At 35.9% G+C, this 12,422-nt stretch overlaps 1 protein-coding gene across 1 annotated transcript in view; it reads right to left on the minus strand.

Moving 5' to 3' along the window:
• Positions 1-2,345: 2,345 nt before the first annotated feature.
• The window catches only part of ODR4 (odr-4 GPCR localization factor homolog), a 59,906-nt gene continuing 49,829 nt past the window's right edge, over positions 2,346-12,422 (minus strand). The window contains exons 15-16 of the transcript XR_010151566.1: positions 3,636-3,700; positions 2,346-2,563 (exon numbers count right to left, since the gene is read on the minus strand). The gene's annotated coding sequence lies outside the window, so the exon portion shown is untranslated. The remainder of the gene's footprint in view (positions 2,564-3,635; positions 3,701-12,422) is intronic.

Below are 12,422 nucleotides of genomic sequence, written 5' to 3' on the forward strand. Positions count from 1 at the left end.
ACCGCACCCGGCCCTCTCAATTCTTTTCTACCAAACCACACGTTGTTTAAGACCTGCAATTTCTCAGCCTTGCCTGTTTGACACTGCCTTTCTCCACTTTCCCTGTTTCTATCCTTCCTGTGCAGCCTAAACACTTGACAGATGTCATCAATCACCTTGCTGCTGGCACTTCCCCCATTTTTATCCCTTTATTCTTCCAAAGCACTTATCATTTAAATCCCCAAACTTCCAATCATTTCAACCATCTGATCTCTCTTTTCCTAACTACTAGCTGGTAAGTCCTACTCAACAAAATTGTATCTTCCTCAAAATTTCATACATATATCAACCAATCAGTGCTCTTCAACTGGGGTCCATAGCTTGTTCTGCAAACAGATCCCTCTTCCGTTTCCCACAGCAGCTATTCCAAACCTTCATTATTCTCCTCAGTCTCCCTCTCCTAAATCCTTAAACGACCTTCTTTCAACATCCCAGTAGACACTGAGCCCACCAGGCATGAACTTCCCTAATTTCTTACCCCACATCTATTAACTCATCTATTTTCCATTTTATTGTTCTCAAAGATGTGTTTCTATGTGAGACTAATATTGTCATCTGTGCTTTTAATTGGATTATAATACATTCAAATTTCTTTTTTAGTCATGTTACAGTTCTATCCCCTCCATGTTTTTTATTCACAACCTAAAAACAACTTTCTATCTCTTATTTAAAAACTTGTCTTGGTTCTTCCAAATTATTACTACCTATTGTCTCCAGTATTTTCCTTCTCTTCTTCATTCCCAAAACTCCTTGCAAAAACAAACAAACAAAAATTCAATGTATTTAATCTTCTTCCTTTCTTTCCGTTTATTTTTCCACCTATCTGCCTCAACTATTCCACTGAAAGTGGTTCTGATACAGATCAGCAATGACCTCTGTGTCAGGCACGTCCCTGGAAGGAAACAGCACAAACAGAAAAGGTATGATTGAAGGGAGTTTAAAGAAGACTATTTGCACACGTATGTTTATTGCGGCACTATTCACAATAGCAAAGACTTGGAACCAATCCAAATGTCCAACAATGATAGACTGGATTAAGAAAATGTGGCACATATACACTATGGAATACTATGCAACCATAAAAAATGATGAGTTCATGTCCTTTGTAGGGACATGGATGAAGCTGGAAACCATCATTCTCAGGAAACTATCGCAAGGAAAAAAAACCAAACACCACATATTCTCACTCATAGGTGGGAACTGAACAATGAGAACACATGGACACAGTAAGGGGAACATCACACACCAGGGCCTGTTGTGGGGTGGCGGGAGGGGGAAGGGATAGCATTAGGAGATATACCTAATGTTAAATGACGAGTTAATGGGTACAGCACACCAACATGGCACATGTATACATATGTGACTAACCTGCAGATTGTGCACCATGTACCCTAAAACTTAAAGTATAATAAAAAAAAAAGACTGTTTACAAGGGTCTAGGCAGGAAACTAACAAAAGATAGTGAAGCACCACCTATTAACAGGTGAAAGTGACTCCTACCCACGGGCCTGGAGGGGGCAAGAAACCAGTGAGACCTGCAGCTATAGGAAAAAGCTGCCCAACAGGAGCTTTAGCTTTTGGAAGAGAAACACTGCCCCTGTCACTCTGTGGCCCAGCAGGGACAGAGCTTCAGGGAAAAACAACTTGCACTCTCCTCGTGCTCTTCTATCTCTTTTCAGGACCTTTCATTGTCAGAATCCAGCTGAAAGCCAGAGGACAAGAGAACCCTGTTGATGAAGTCTGTTAAGTCAACCTTCTCTAGGGATAAAACAGGATGGAGAAAGATAGAACGTGAATTTTAAGAAGCAAATGGAGAATATCCAATACACCACCTAACCACCAAGCCTGTTAGACTCAACAGTCCTCATCTTACTTAACTTTCGGCTACATTGAATGCTGATTACCAATCCCAAATTGAAATTCTTTCCTCACTTTGGTTTTCATAATACCACTCTACAGATTCTTCTCTGCTTCTGTGACTGGGGACATGCATGCTCCTTGTCTATTGGTGTTTTTCTGGATTAGTCTCCTCCCTCACACTTCAGATGCTGTTATTCCCTCTGACGACTTCAGGTACCATCTACACCGAGGCTTCTGAAAATCACCACTGTTTACATTTTGGACCAGATAATTCTTTGCTGTGGGGAGTTGTCTTGTGCATTATAGTATGTTTAGCAGCATTCCTGGCCTCTAACCAGTAGATACTATTAGCATCCCTCCCTCAGTTGCAACAACTAAAACTATCCTCAGACATTGCCGAGTGTCCTCTGGAAGGTAAAAATCATCCCCAGGAAAGAACTGCTTACCTCTACATACAGAATATGTATCTTCTGTCCCCTGAGTTCCAGGCTGATGGAAACTTAATTACCATCATCTGTCTCCTGGACAATTGCAATCATTTCCTAAGTGGGCTCCACAACTCCCAGTTTTCATGCTCACATCAGACTGATCCAAAAAAGACTGTGAATGTGTGAGGGAATCCCAAGGCTGTCAAGCCATGCAGCTGAAAATATTCTTAAAACATCTACGAGACACATGAAAAGAAGTGGAATTGTAAGAGTTTTTGACTTACACTCTGAAACATTTGGGGATGTAGATGCTCTTCTTGATGACCTATGACTTGTGGGAGTGAAGTAGCTCTGTACAGAAATATTGTACCTCCCATTACAGGAAAAGATATTCTTTCAGAAGAAAGTAAACTCAACAGCAGCATTTCTCTAGTGAATTTTCAAAAGTTTGGTCTCTAACTGGAAGTTTAAAACGTGAAAAGAGTATAATGACTAAAATGGTACGAACATATATTTAGATAAAAATATGCAGGCTCTATGACAAAACAGTTATCTTTTACAACAATTGATTTGAAAAAATTACACACACAATACACACACACACACACACACATATATATATATACACAAACAATAATCATTTTAACTTGACTTTTCAAGATAGGTGCTACTGCAGTAACTCCTGTGCTTTTAATAACAGAATTTTGAAAAATCATTTAAGAACAAATACATTTGTCATAGGTACTTGTTTATATGCCTTGCTATGAAAATAAAGTACCTCATGAATAAGTTAGATATTGCATTCCTGAAACATATATAAAAGTCAAATACTATGTATGTTCATAATTACTAAAGAATTGATGTAAAGACAGTATAATCCATGCTGTGGAATAGCTTTGTTACACCAAATATAGCCAACATTTTTATGATGTGTTATGTTACATAATTATTTCACATACATTATCTCACTGGAAGAACTACGAGACACAATTGCTCTATGAGGTAGGTAGAACAATGTTTTCAATATGTCCTCCTCAAGGATGACAAAATTGAAGTGTTTGTGGTTAGCTGACTAGTCCAGGTTATGCAGCCAGGAAGATATAGAGGTTGAATTTAACCTTGGGCCTCCCATCCCTGGTTCCTGTGCTTTTCATATCATAGCATACTTCTTACTGTCAATCATCAATGCAAAGAATGCATTAACAAAAAAATTCAGGATTATCTAAGATTAGAAGATCTACCTTAATATATTTCAGGCCCATATATCGATTCTGCAGGAAAAAAACAAAAACAAAAGAACAAAGTTACCTGGAATCCAGAGAAAGCTTCAGTTAAGTTCCACAACTCTAACAACTAATACAGTGGGTAGGACTCTGGCAGAGAGAACAAAGCAAAGTATAAGGTAACCTCAGTTTTCAATTATGGATATTCATTATTTGGGCAATAGCATTTAAGGAAAACATTTAATTTTATCTTTACTTGAGGCTCTCACCTATAACAGCTGTCAAAGTCTGTTCATCTTTCAGGGATTTTTTTACATAGTATAAAAGAAAATGCTCCTAAAAATTAGTTTTTCATAAAATAAGGTGTTTCACCCTAGGTTATTTTATTTCTTAGAGCGTTCACTCCCTGCTTCCAATAATTGAACACAGACTAGCTTGATTTAAACATGCTATATCAAAAACATTAATTCATTTTTAAAGGTTTACATATATTCATTGCTAACAACATACAATTATTTCCCCTACAGGGTTCCTGTTATAACAAATCAGATGCACTTTCAATAGGCAATAATAATCACACATGAAATTGAACTTTCTGGGTAACTTGAATTACAGAGACTTACATAATAAACTGTGTAAGTCCCACAGAAGTTTAGAAGAATAAGGCCACGGCTCTACATTACATTTATCTTTTATTAAAAATAAATAAAGATGTCATTTTTGCCAATCATTGTCTCTCCAATTTATTTTTTCCCTTCTTCAAGCATTTCCAGAGAATGAGGATTTTTAATTTTCTTTTTTGTTGCTTTTGTTTTGGTAGGGAAATGGAAAGGACTTTTAAACCTCCATTTGGCTTTCCCTGAAGGAGCAGCAAGGAGTTTCTATTTGAAACCAGAGTTATTTTACCATTCTTTCCAGTTCCAGAGTAAGAATTTAAAGAGGCAATCATTCCAAACATAATAATAGTAACAAAAACCATAAATGATTTCAATTTAACAGTTATGAGGTATATATTGTCTAATTAGACATTTTTTAAACCCAGGTATTGGCTATTCAAAAGAGATACATTCAAAACATAAGGATACAGAAAAGCAAGATGTAAAATGATGGAAAAACTATATCTAGCAAATACAATTCTTTAAGCAAGTATCAATTAATATCAGACAAATACATTTAAAGAGAAAAAGCATTATTAGATATAGAAATATATCTTATATGCATAATATAATATTACTTACATTATTACATAACTATAAAATGGTACAGTACCACTAGGATAATCTAAAAATTTTAAACATATATATGGCTAATAAAATGTCACAGAATATACATAGTAAAAACTGACAGACTACAGGAAAGAAGTGGCAATCCACCATCAGAAATTTCAGTGCAGTTCTTTCAACCTTTGCTAGATCGCGTAACAAAAAATTAGTATCTATGTAGATATTAACCACAGAATTAACAAGCTTGTTCTAAAGGACATATTAAAAACACTGCAACTGGCCAGGCGCAGTGGCTCATGCCTATAATCCCAGCACTTTGGGAGGCCAAGGTGGGTGGATCACCTGAGGTCAGGAGTTCAAGACCAGCCTGGCAACATGGCGAAACCCGTCTCTACTGAAAATACAAAAATTAGCCAGGCGTGGTGGCGGGCACCTGTAATCCCAGCTACTTGGAAGGCTGAGGCAGGAGAATCGCTTGAACCCGAGCGGCAGAGGTTGCAGTGAGCTGAGATCACACCAGTGCACTCCAGTCTGGGCCACAGAGTGAGACTCTGTCTCAAAATAATAATAATAAAATAATAAAAATAAAGCATTGTAACTAATAATTAGTAAAGTAGCCACTTTTCCGCCTCCAACACACAAGGAACATTTTCAAAAGTTAATAATGAACTAGTATACTGTAAGACAAATTACTCTTTAGGACCACAATGCAATTAAGTAGACATTAATAACAAATAGGCATTTGCTATTAATAATAAATACACATACATCTAAATAACTTCTGTGTCAAGGAATAAATTATACTGGAAATCTGAAATTCTTAAAACTTAAAAAAAAATAAGTATTTTATATCAAAACTTTGGAATATCAAGAAAATATTACTATTAAAAACATAAATTACAACAGAAGACTTAAAACAAATGGCCTGAGTTTCCAACTAAGAAAATAAAGCAAACCCACAAAGTAGAAACATAAGGAAATAAGTACCTGCATAAATTAATATAAATTTTATAGATAGAATTCACATGCCAAAAATTGGTTCTCTAATGATTTTTAAAAATCTGGCCGGGTGCGGTAGCTCACACCTGTAATCCCAGCACTTTGGGAGGCTGAGGCAGATGGATCTTGAGGTCAGGAGTTCGAGACCAGCCTGACCAACATGGTGAAACCCCATCTCTACTAAAAATACAAAAATTAGTCTGGTGTGTTGCCATGCGCCTGTAGTCCCAGCTACTCAGGAGGCTGAGGCAGGAGAATTGTTTGAACCCAGGAAGTGGAGGTTGCAGTGAGCCGAGACCACACCATTGCACTCTAGCCTGGGTGACAGAGTGAGACTCCGTCTCAAAAAAAAAAAAATCTGCCAGATTCACTGCAGGGGGTGTGGTGGCTATGAGAAAAGCATAAATAAACAACATTAAAAAAATTTTTTAAAACACATGCTTAGATAGAGCTGAGATAAAAATGATATAAAATATTATGAGCAACTTAATGTCAACAAATTTGAAAACAAAAAAAAAGATTTCTAGAAAAATATAATTTACCAGAATTGATTTAAGACAAATAGAAAGTCTGAATAGCCCTGTAACCAGCAAAGAAACCAGAACAGTAGTTAACAAAATATTACCCCCCAAAACAACACAGGGCCTAGATGTATTTATAAGTTAATTCTATCAATCTGAAAAGAAACATTATTTTACACAGGCTTTTTCAGAGAACAGAAAAGGAGAATAATTATCAACTCATTTTATTAAACTCGTATAATCTTTGTACCAAAACTGGACAAGGGCAGTATGAGAAGGGAAAATTACAGGCTAATATTACCACAAGTATGGAAACAAAAAATTTAAATAAAATATTAGCAAGTCAAATCCAACAGTGTATGTAAAAGATAAAACATGATCAAGTTGGATTTCTACCTGGAATATAAGGTTGGTTATATAAAGCTCACAGTTTGTAGCTATAGGTTATGTTCCTACTGTAGCCTTGATGTCTTTAGTTGCTGGCATCAATACCTAGGTCCCCTCCCACCTCCAAGCCATATATGGGAAGCTACCAAAACTTGTTCCAACTGCGGTAATTACTCACTTAGGCTGAATGAGACAAATTCTTTATTAGAACCAGAATCTAACATCCTCAAAAACTATGAAACTGAACCCACCATGATTCTTAATCTTGCATTAATCACAATCAGTATCTAAAACATAAGCCCCCTACCAACTTTTCCCACTCCCTACTTCCTGCCCACTCCCAGCTTGCCCTTCACCTTAATACTCTACTACACCATTCCCATGAAAGTCTGTACTTCCTTGCTCTCTAAAATCAGAATTTCCCTCTATTTTCAACCTTTTATGCAAGAATTCCTTCCACATCTTTGCCATTACTGAAATCTGCCTCTTCAAAGAGGGTAGACTTTCTCTTTAAGCTTGCAAATGGTGATTTTGTATTATTTCAGAATTCAAATATCATTAGTGACACTATCCCTTACCCCAGATTATTCTTCTCACTGGCTTCCGTAAAAATACTACATATCTTTTAGGGTCATGCTATTTGTATGTATCACTTTTTTTCCATCCTTGCAACTGACAAATATTGACCTTCTAATTACTCTACCTTTCTGCTTAAGTTTTGTGGCCATCATTAAACTAAATTTCTATGACCTTTTTTAATTTCAACTCATCTGTCTATTAGATAAGCCTCCCAAATATTGCTCTTCATTTTTTTCTATTCTTGAATCCGAGAAGACAAAGATTGCTGGGGGAAAAATACACAACTTAATCATTTGTGATTACTAACCTCAGAAGGATTTTTACCACTCTCTGGCAATTCCACGATTTTTCTTTGGCCACTTGATATCCCATTCTTTGCAATACTTCTTACGAATCTTTATTTTCATCATCCTTCACTCTTGGAAGATGACCTTGACAATTTTATAGAAATCTGAGGCATCAGATGAGATTATCTTCAACTTTTCACCAGCACACCTACAAGTCCGTATATATTTACACCTATTTTCTTCCCCCTCTGAGCTATTATGCTAGAAGAGGTGTTCCTTCTCTAAAGGCCAAGAGCCACCTGTGCTTTAAGGTGTATCCTCTCCAACATTCCAAAAATCTTATGTTTATGTTTTCTTAGTTGTGTACAGTCATCTATCTTGTTTCTACACACTTAATTATTCCCTTTCATCAGTATGTTTCCCCTTAATCTGTATATGCACAGTAATATTTAGGCTTAGAAAATGACTTTCCTGAACCTGTTTCTGAATTATTAAAACAAAAAAAAAAAGGGAGGGAGGGTGACATAGAAATGAAAGTACTTTGTAAACTGTAAAGCACTATTTATTGAGAGTTAGTGTAATGTTAGAATTTGTTCCCACTTAAAGATCAAAGGAATTAACTGACTTCACAAGGTTTTATTATTTTTCTTTTGGCAGATCTAGGAATATAACTCAATTCTCCATAATTATTAACTACTTATAATTAAAAACTAGAAAATATTTTAATAGTGCTAACTTGAAAGCACAGAAAAAAATATTAAAATTATGTCAGTTATTTTTGTTAAACACAGAAATTGCAGTCTAACATCTTAGCTTATTGAAGTTCAGAATTTTAATCATGGGGGTAGGCATCTGGTGTTTCTACAACTAAATTGGATTTGCCTAAAATAGAATCTAAGACCTGATTAAACTACCTTCATCTCTATCATTAAGTTCCTCTTCACCATTCTGTAAACAAAAAATCTCCTCAACAAACTGAGCAAGTTGAATAAAGGATAGTTTTCTAAAATACCAAGCCTTTTTAATTAAGGATTTTTGTACAGTGCTCTTCTGGGATCAGAAGTTCCATAGTACAGTACAAAATCTAGCTTCATTTAATGGTGTTAAGTAAATAAAATACCTATATTTTTACAAAGATGAAAAAAGAAGAAATAATCTACTTCTGATTATTAAGACAAAGATAATAGTTATTTACCCAAATATCTACTCTATGTGTCCTTATGAATAATAATCAAAGTCTATTTCTATTATATTAATACAATTTGAATCTAACAAATCTTTTCCCTACATACAATACAAAACTGTTATAAAAATCCAATGAAATAATGAAACTGAAACACTTTCAAAATGGCAAAAACAAACAACTGTAACTTCTAACTCTACTTTCATCCTTTGTTCTTAACAACTAACAATCAATACCTATTAACATATTAATTTACCTTTTAATAAAATGTTATAAATTTTGTGAGACCTCATTGACCACCTTTGATTAATATTCATTAACAGACTTGATATTTCCAACATAATTATTTATTAGGTTAAAATCAGAAATCAAGAACAACTTACCAGGTATTTATTATGCATTGGTTAATTTATATTTAGACAAATCTTTTAGGTAAGAGTCAGCAAACATAATGACATTATATTATAATAGGGCTTGATTATTCCTAGCTATGTTGGTGATATAGTCATGAACCTATTGACTATTGAGGATTGTAGGGGTAGGTAAAAGAAAAGACATTTTATTTGTCCCCAGAATTGTCACAGTGAAAAAGAGGAAGACAGAGGCACTATAGTAAAAGACAGACTGCGATTAAGGGTCATATGTGGATTTTTTTTGTAGTAACTATTTCTTTAGGGAACTCTTTTGTCTGTTCTTTCTCCTAAACATGCATATCTTATTTTATTGTAGTTGGCTTTATTGCACTTCACATATACCTCATTTTTTACAAGTAGAAAGTTTTTACAACCCTGCATCAAGCAAGTCTATCGTAATTTTTCCAACAGTATATGCTCATTTTCTATGTATCACATATTGGTAACTCTTGTAATATTTCAAACTTCTTCATTTTCATTGTCTTTTTTTTTTCTTGAGACAGAGTCTCAGTGTGTCACCCAGGCTCAGTGTGTGCACTCAGGCTGGAATGCAGTTGCACAATCATGGCTCACTGCAGCCTCGGCCTCCCAGGCTTAGGTGGTCTTCCCACTTCAGTCTCCCAAGTAGCTGGGACTACAGGCATGTGCCAACCACAACCAGTTAATTTTTGTTTGGTGGTGTTGTTTTTCTTTTTGTAGAGACAAGATTTCATCACGTTGCCTAGAGTGGTCTTGAACTCCCAGGCTCAAGTGATTTACTCGCCAAAGTGCTCGGATTATAGGAATGAGCCACCATGCCCAGCCTTATTATATCTGTTACAGTGATCTGTAATCAGTGACTTTGATGTCACTATTATAATTGTTTTGGGGTTCCATGAACCATGCCCATATAAGATGGCAAACTTAATTGATAAAATTGTGTGTGTTCTGATTACTCAACCAATCAGTCATTTCCCTGTCTTTCTCCCTATCCCTATTCTCTGAAACACAATATTATTATTATTAGGCCAGTTGATAACCCTACAATGGCCTGTAAGTGTCCAAGTGAAAGAAAGAGGTATATGTCTCTCACTTTAAACCAAAAGCTAGAAATGATTAAGCTAAATGAGGAAGGCATGTCGAAAGACAAGACGGGCTGAAAGCTAAGCCTCTTGCAACAAACAGCCAAGTTGTGAGTGCAAAGGAAAAGTTCTTGAAAGAAATTAAAAGTGCTACTCCAGTGAACATATGAATAAGTGAAATAGCCTTATTGCTTATATGGAGAAAGTCTGAGCGGTTTAGATAGATCAAACCAGCCACAACATTCCCTTAAGACAAAGCCTAGTCCAGAGCAAGGCCCTAACTCTCTTTAATTCTGTGAAGACTAAGAGAGGTGAGGAAGCAGAAGAAGTTTGAAGCTAGCAGAGGTTGGTTCATGGGGTTTAAGGAGAGAAGCTATCTCAATAACATAAAAGTACAAGGTGAAACAGCAAGTACTGATGTAGAAGCTGCAGCAAGTTATCCAGAAGATCTATGTAAGATAACCAATGAAGGTGGCTAAACAATAGATTTTCAATGTAGATTAAACAGTCTTCTATTGGAAGAAGATCCCATCTACTTTCATAGCTAGAGAGGAGAAGTCAATGCCTGACTTCAAAGCTTCAAAGGACAGACGGACTCTTGTTTTAGGGGCCAATGCACCTGGTGACTTTAAGTTGAAGCCAAAGCTCCTTTGCCATTCCAAAAATCCTAGGGCGCTTAAGGATTATGCAAAATCTACTCTGTCCATGCTCTACCAATGAAAAGTAAAGCTTGGATGACAGCACGTCTACTTTCCTCATGTTTTACTGAATATTTTAAGCCCACTGTTGAAACTTAATGCTCAGAAAACGATTCCTTTCAAAATATTATTGCAAGAGCTCTTATGGAGATATGCAGAGATTAACATTTGTTTCATACCTACAAATACAACATCTATTCTTCAGACCATGGATCAAGAAGTAGTTCTGACTTTCAACTTTTATTATTTAAGAAATACATTTTGTAAGGTGATAGCTGCCAAAGATAGTGATTCCTCTGATGGATCTGGACAAACTAAATTGAAAATACTTTGGAAAAGCTTAATCATTCTACATGTCATTAAGAACATTTGTGACTCATGGAAGCAGGTCAAAATATCAACATTAACAGGAGTTTGGAAGAATTTTATTCCAACCCTCATGAATGACTGAGGGGCTCAAGACTTCAGTGGAAGAAGTAATTACAGATGTGGTAGAATTAGCAAAAGAACTAGAATTAGAAGTGGAGCCTAAAGATGTGACTAAATTGGTGCGATATCATGATAAAACTTGAATGAATGAGGAGTTGTTTCTTAAGGATGAGCAAATAAAGTGGCTTCTGGAGATAGAATCTACTCCTGGCAAAGATGCTGTGAACACTGTTGAAATGACAACAAAGGATTCAGAATGTCACACAAACTTAGTTGAAAAAGAAGCCATAGGGTTTGAGGGGACTGACTCCAATTCTGAAAGTTTTACTGTGGGTAAAATGCTATCAAATGGCATCACCTGCTACAGAAAAATCTTTCATGAAAAGAAGAGTCAATTGATGTGGCAAATGTCATTGTCTTTCAAGAAATTGCCATGGCCACCCCAACCTTCAGCAACCACCACCCTAATCAGTCAACAGCCATCAACATCAAGACAAAACCTTCCACCATCAAAAAGATTATGACTGAAGGTTATGAAGATTATGACTGAAGGTCAAAAAGATTATGGCTGAAAGGTCAGAGGATTGCCACTTTTTTTTTAGCAGCAAAGTATTTTTAAATTAAGGTATATACATTGTTATTTAGACATACTGCTATTGTGCACTTACTAGACTACAGTATAAAAATAATTTTATATGCACTGGGAAAACAAAAAAAATTTGTGACTTGATTATGATATCAGCTTAGTTTTGGTTGTCTGGGACCCAGCCCACAATATCTCTGAGGTATGATTATATTTTCAATCTTCTTTTTTTGACATATACTAAAAATGTGTAGTTACAAATCTCCAGTAATGACTGCCATCAATTCTTTCTCTCTCTACAAGCACATGCCACTTCCCCAATGAGATATGGGCTTCTTTTTCCTCTCCTGTGGAAACTGGACTGGATCTGTGTTTGCTTTGACCAGTAGAATGCAAAGAGTGACATTCTGGAACTTCTGAGAAGACCAGGCCTTGAGAGGATGAACAGTTTCCACATCTTTCATCTCTGAACACTGAATCTTGGAACACTCCCTTTTGGAATTCAATCA

This window comes from Pan troglodytes, chromosome 1 (assembly GCF_028858775.2).
Source record: "Pan troglodytes isolate AG18354 chromosome 1, NHGRI_mPanTro3-v2.0_pri, whole genome shotgun sequence".
Lineage (NCBI taxonomy): Eukaryota > Metazoa > Chordata > Mammalia > Primates > Hominidae > Pan > Pan troglodytes.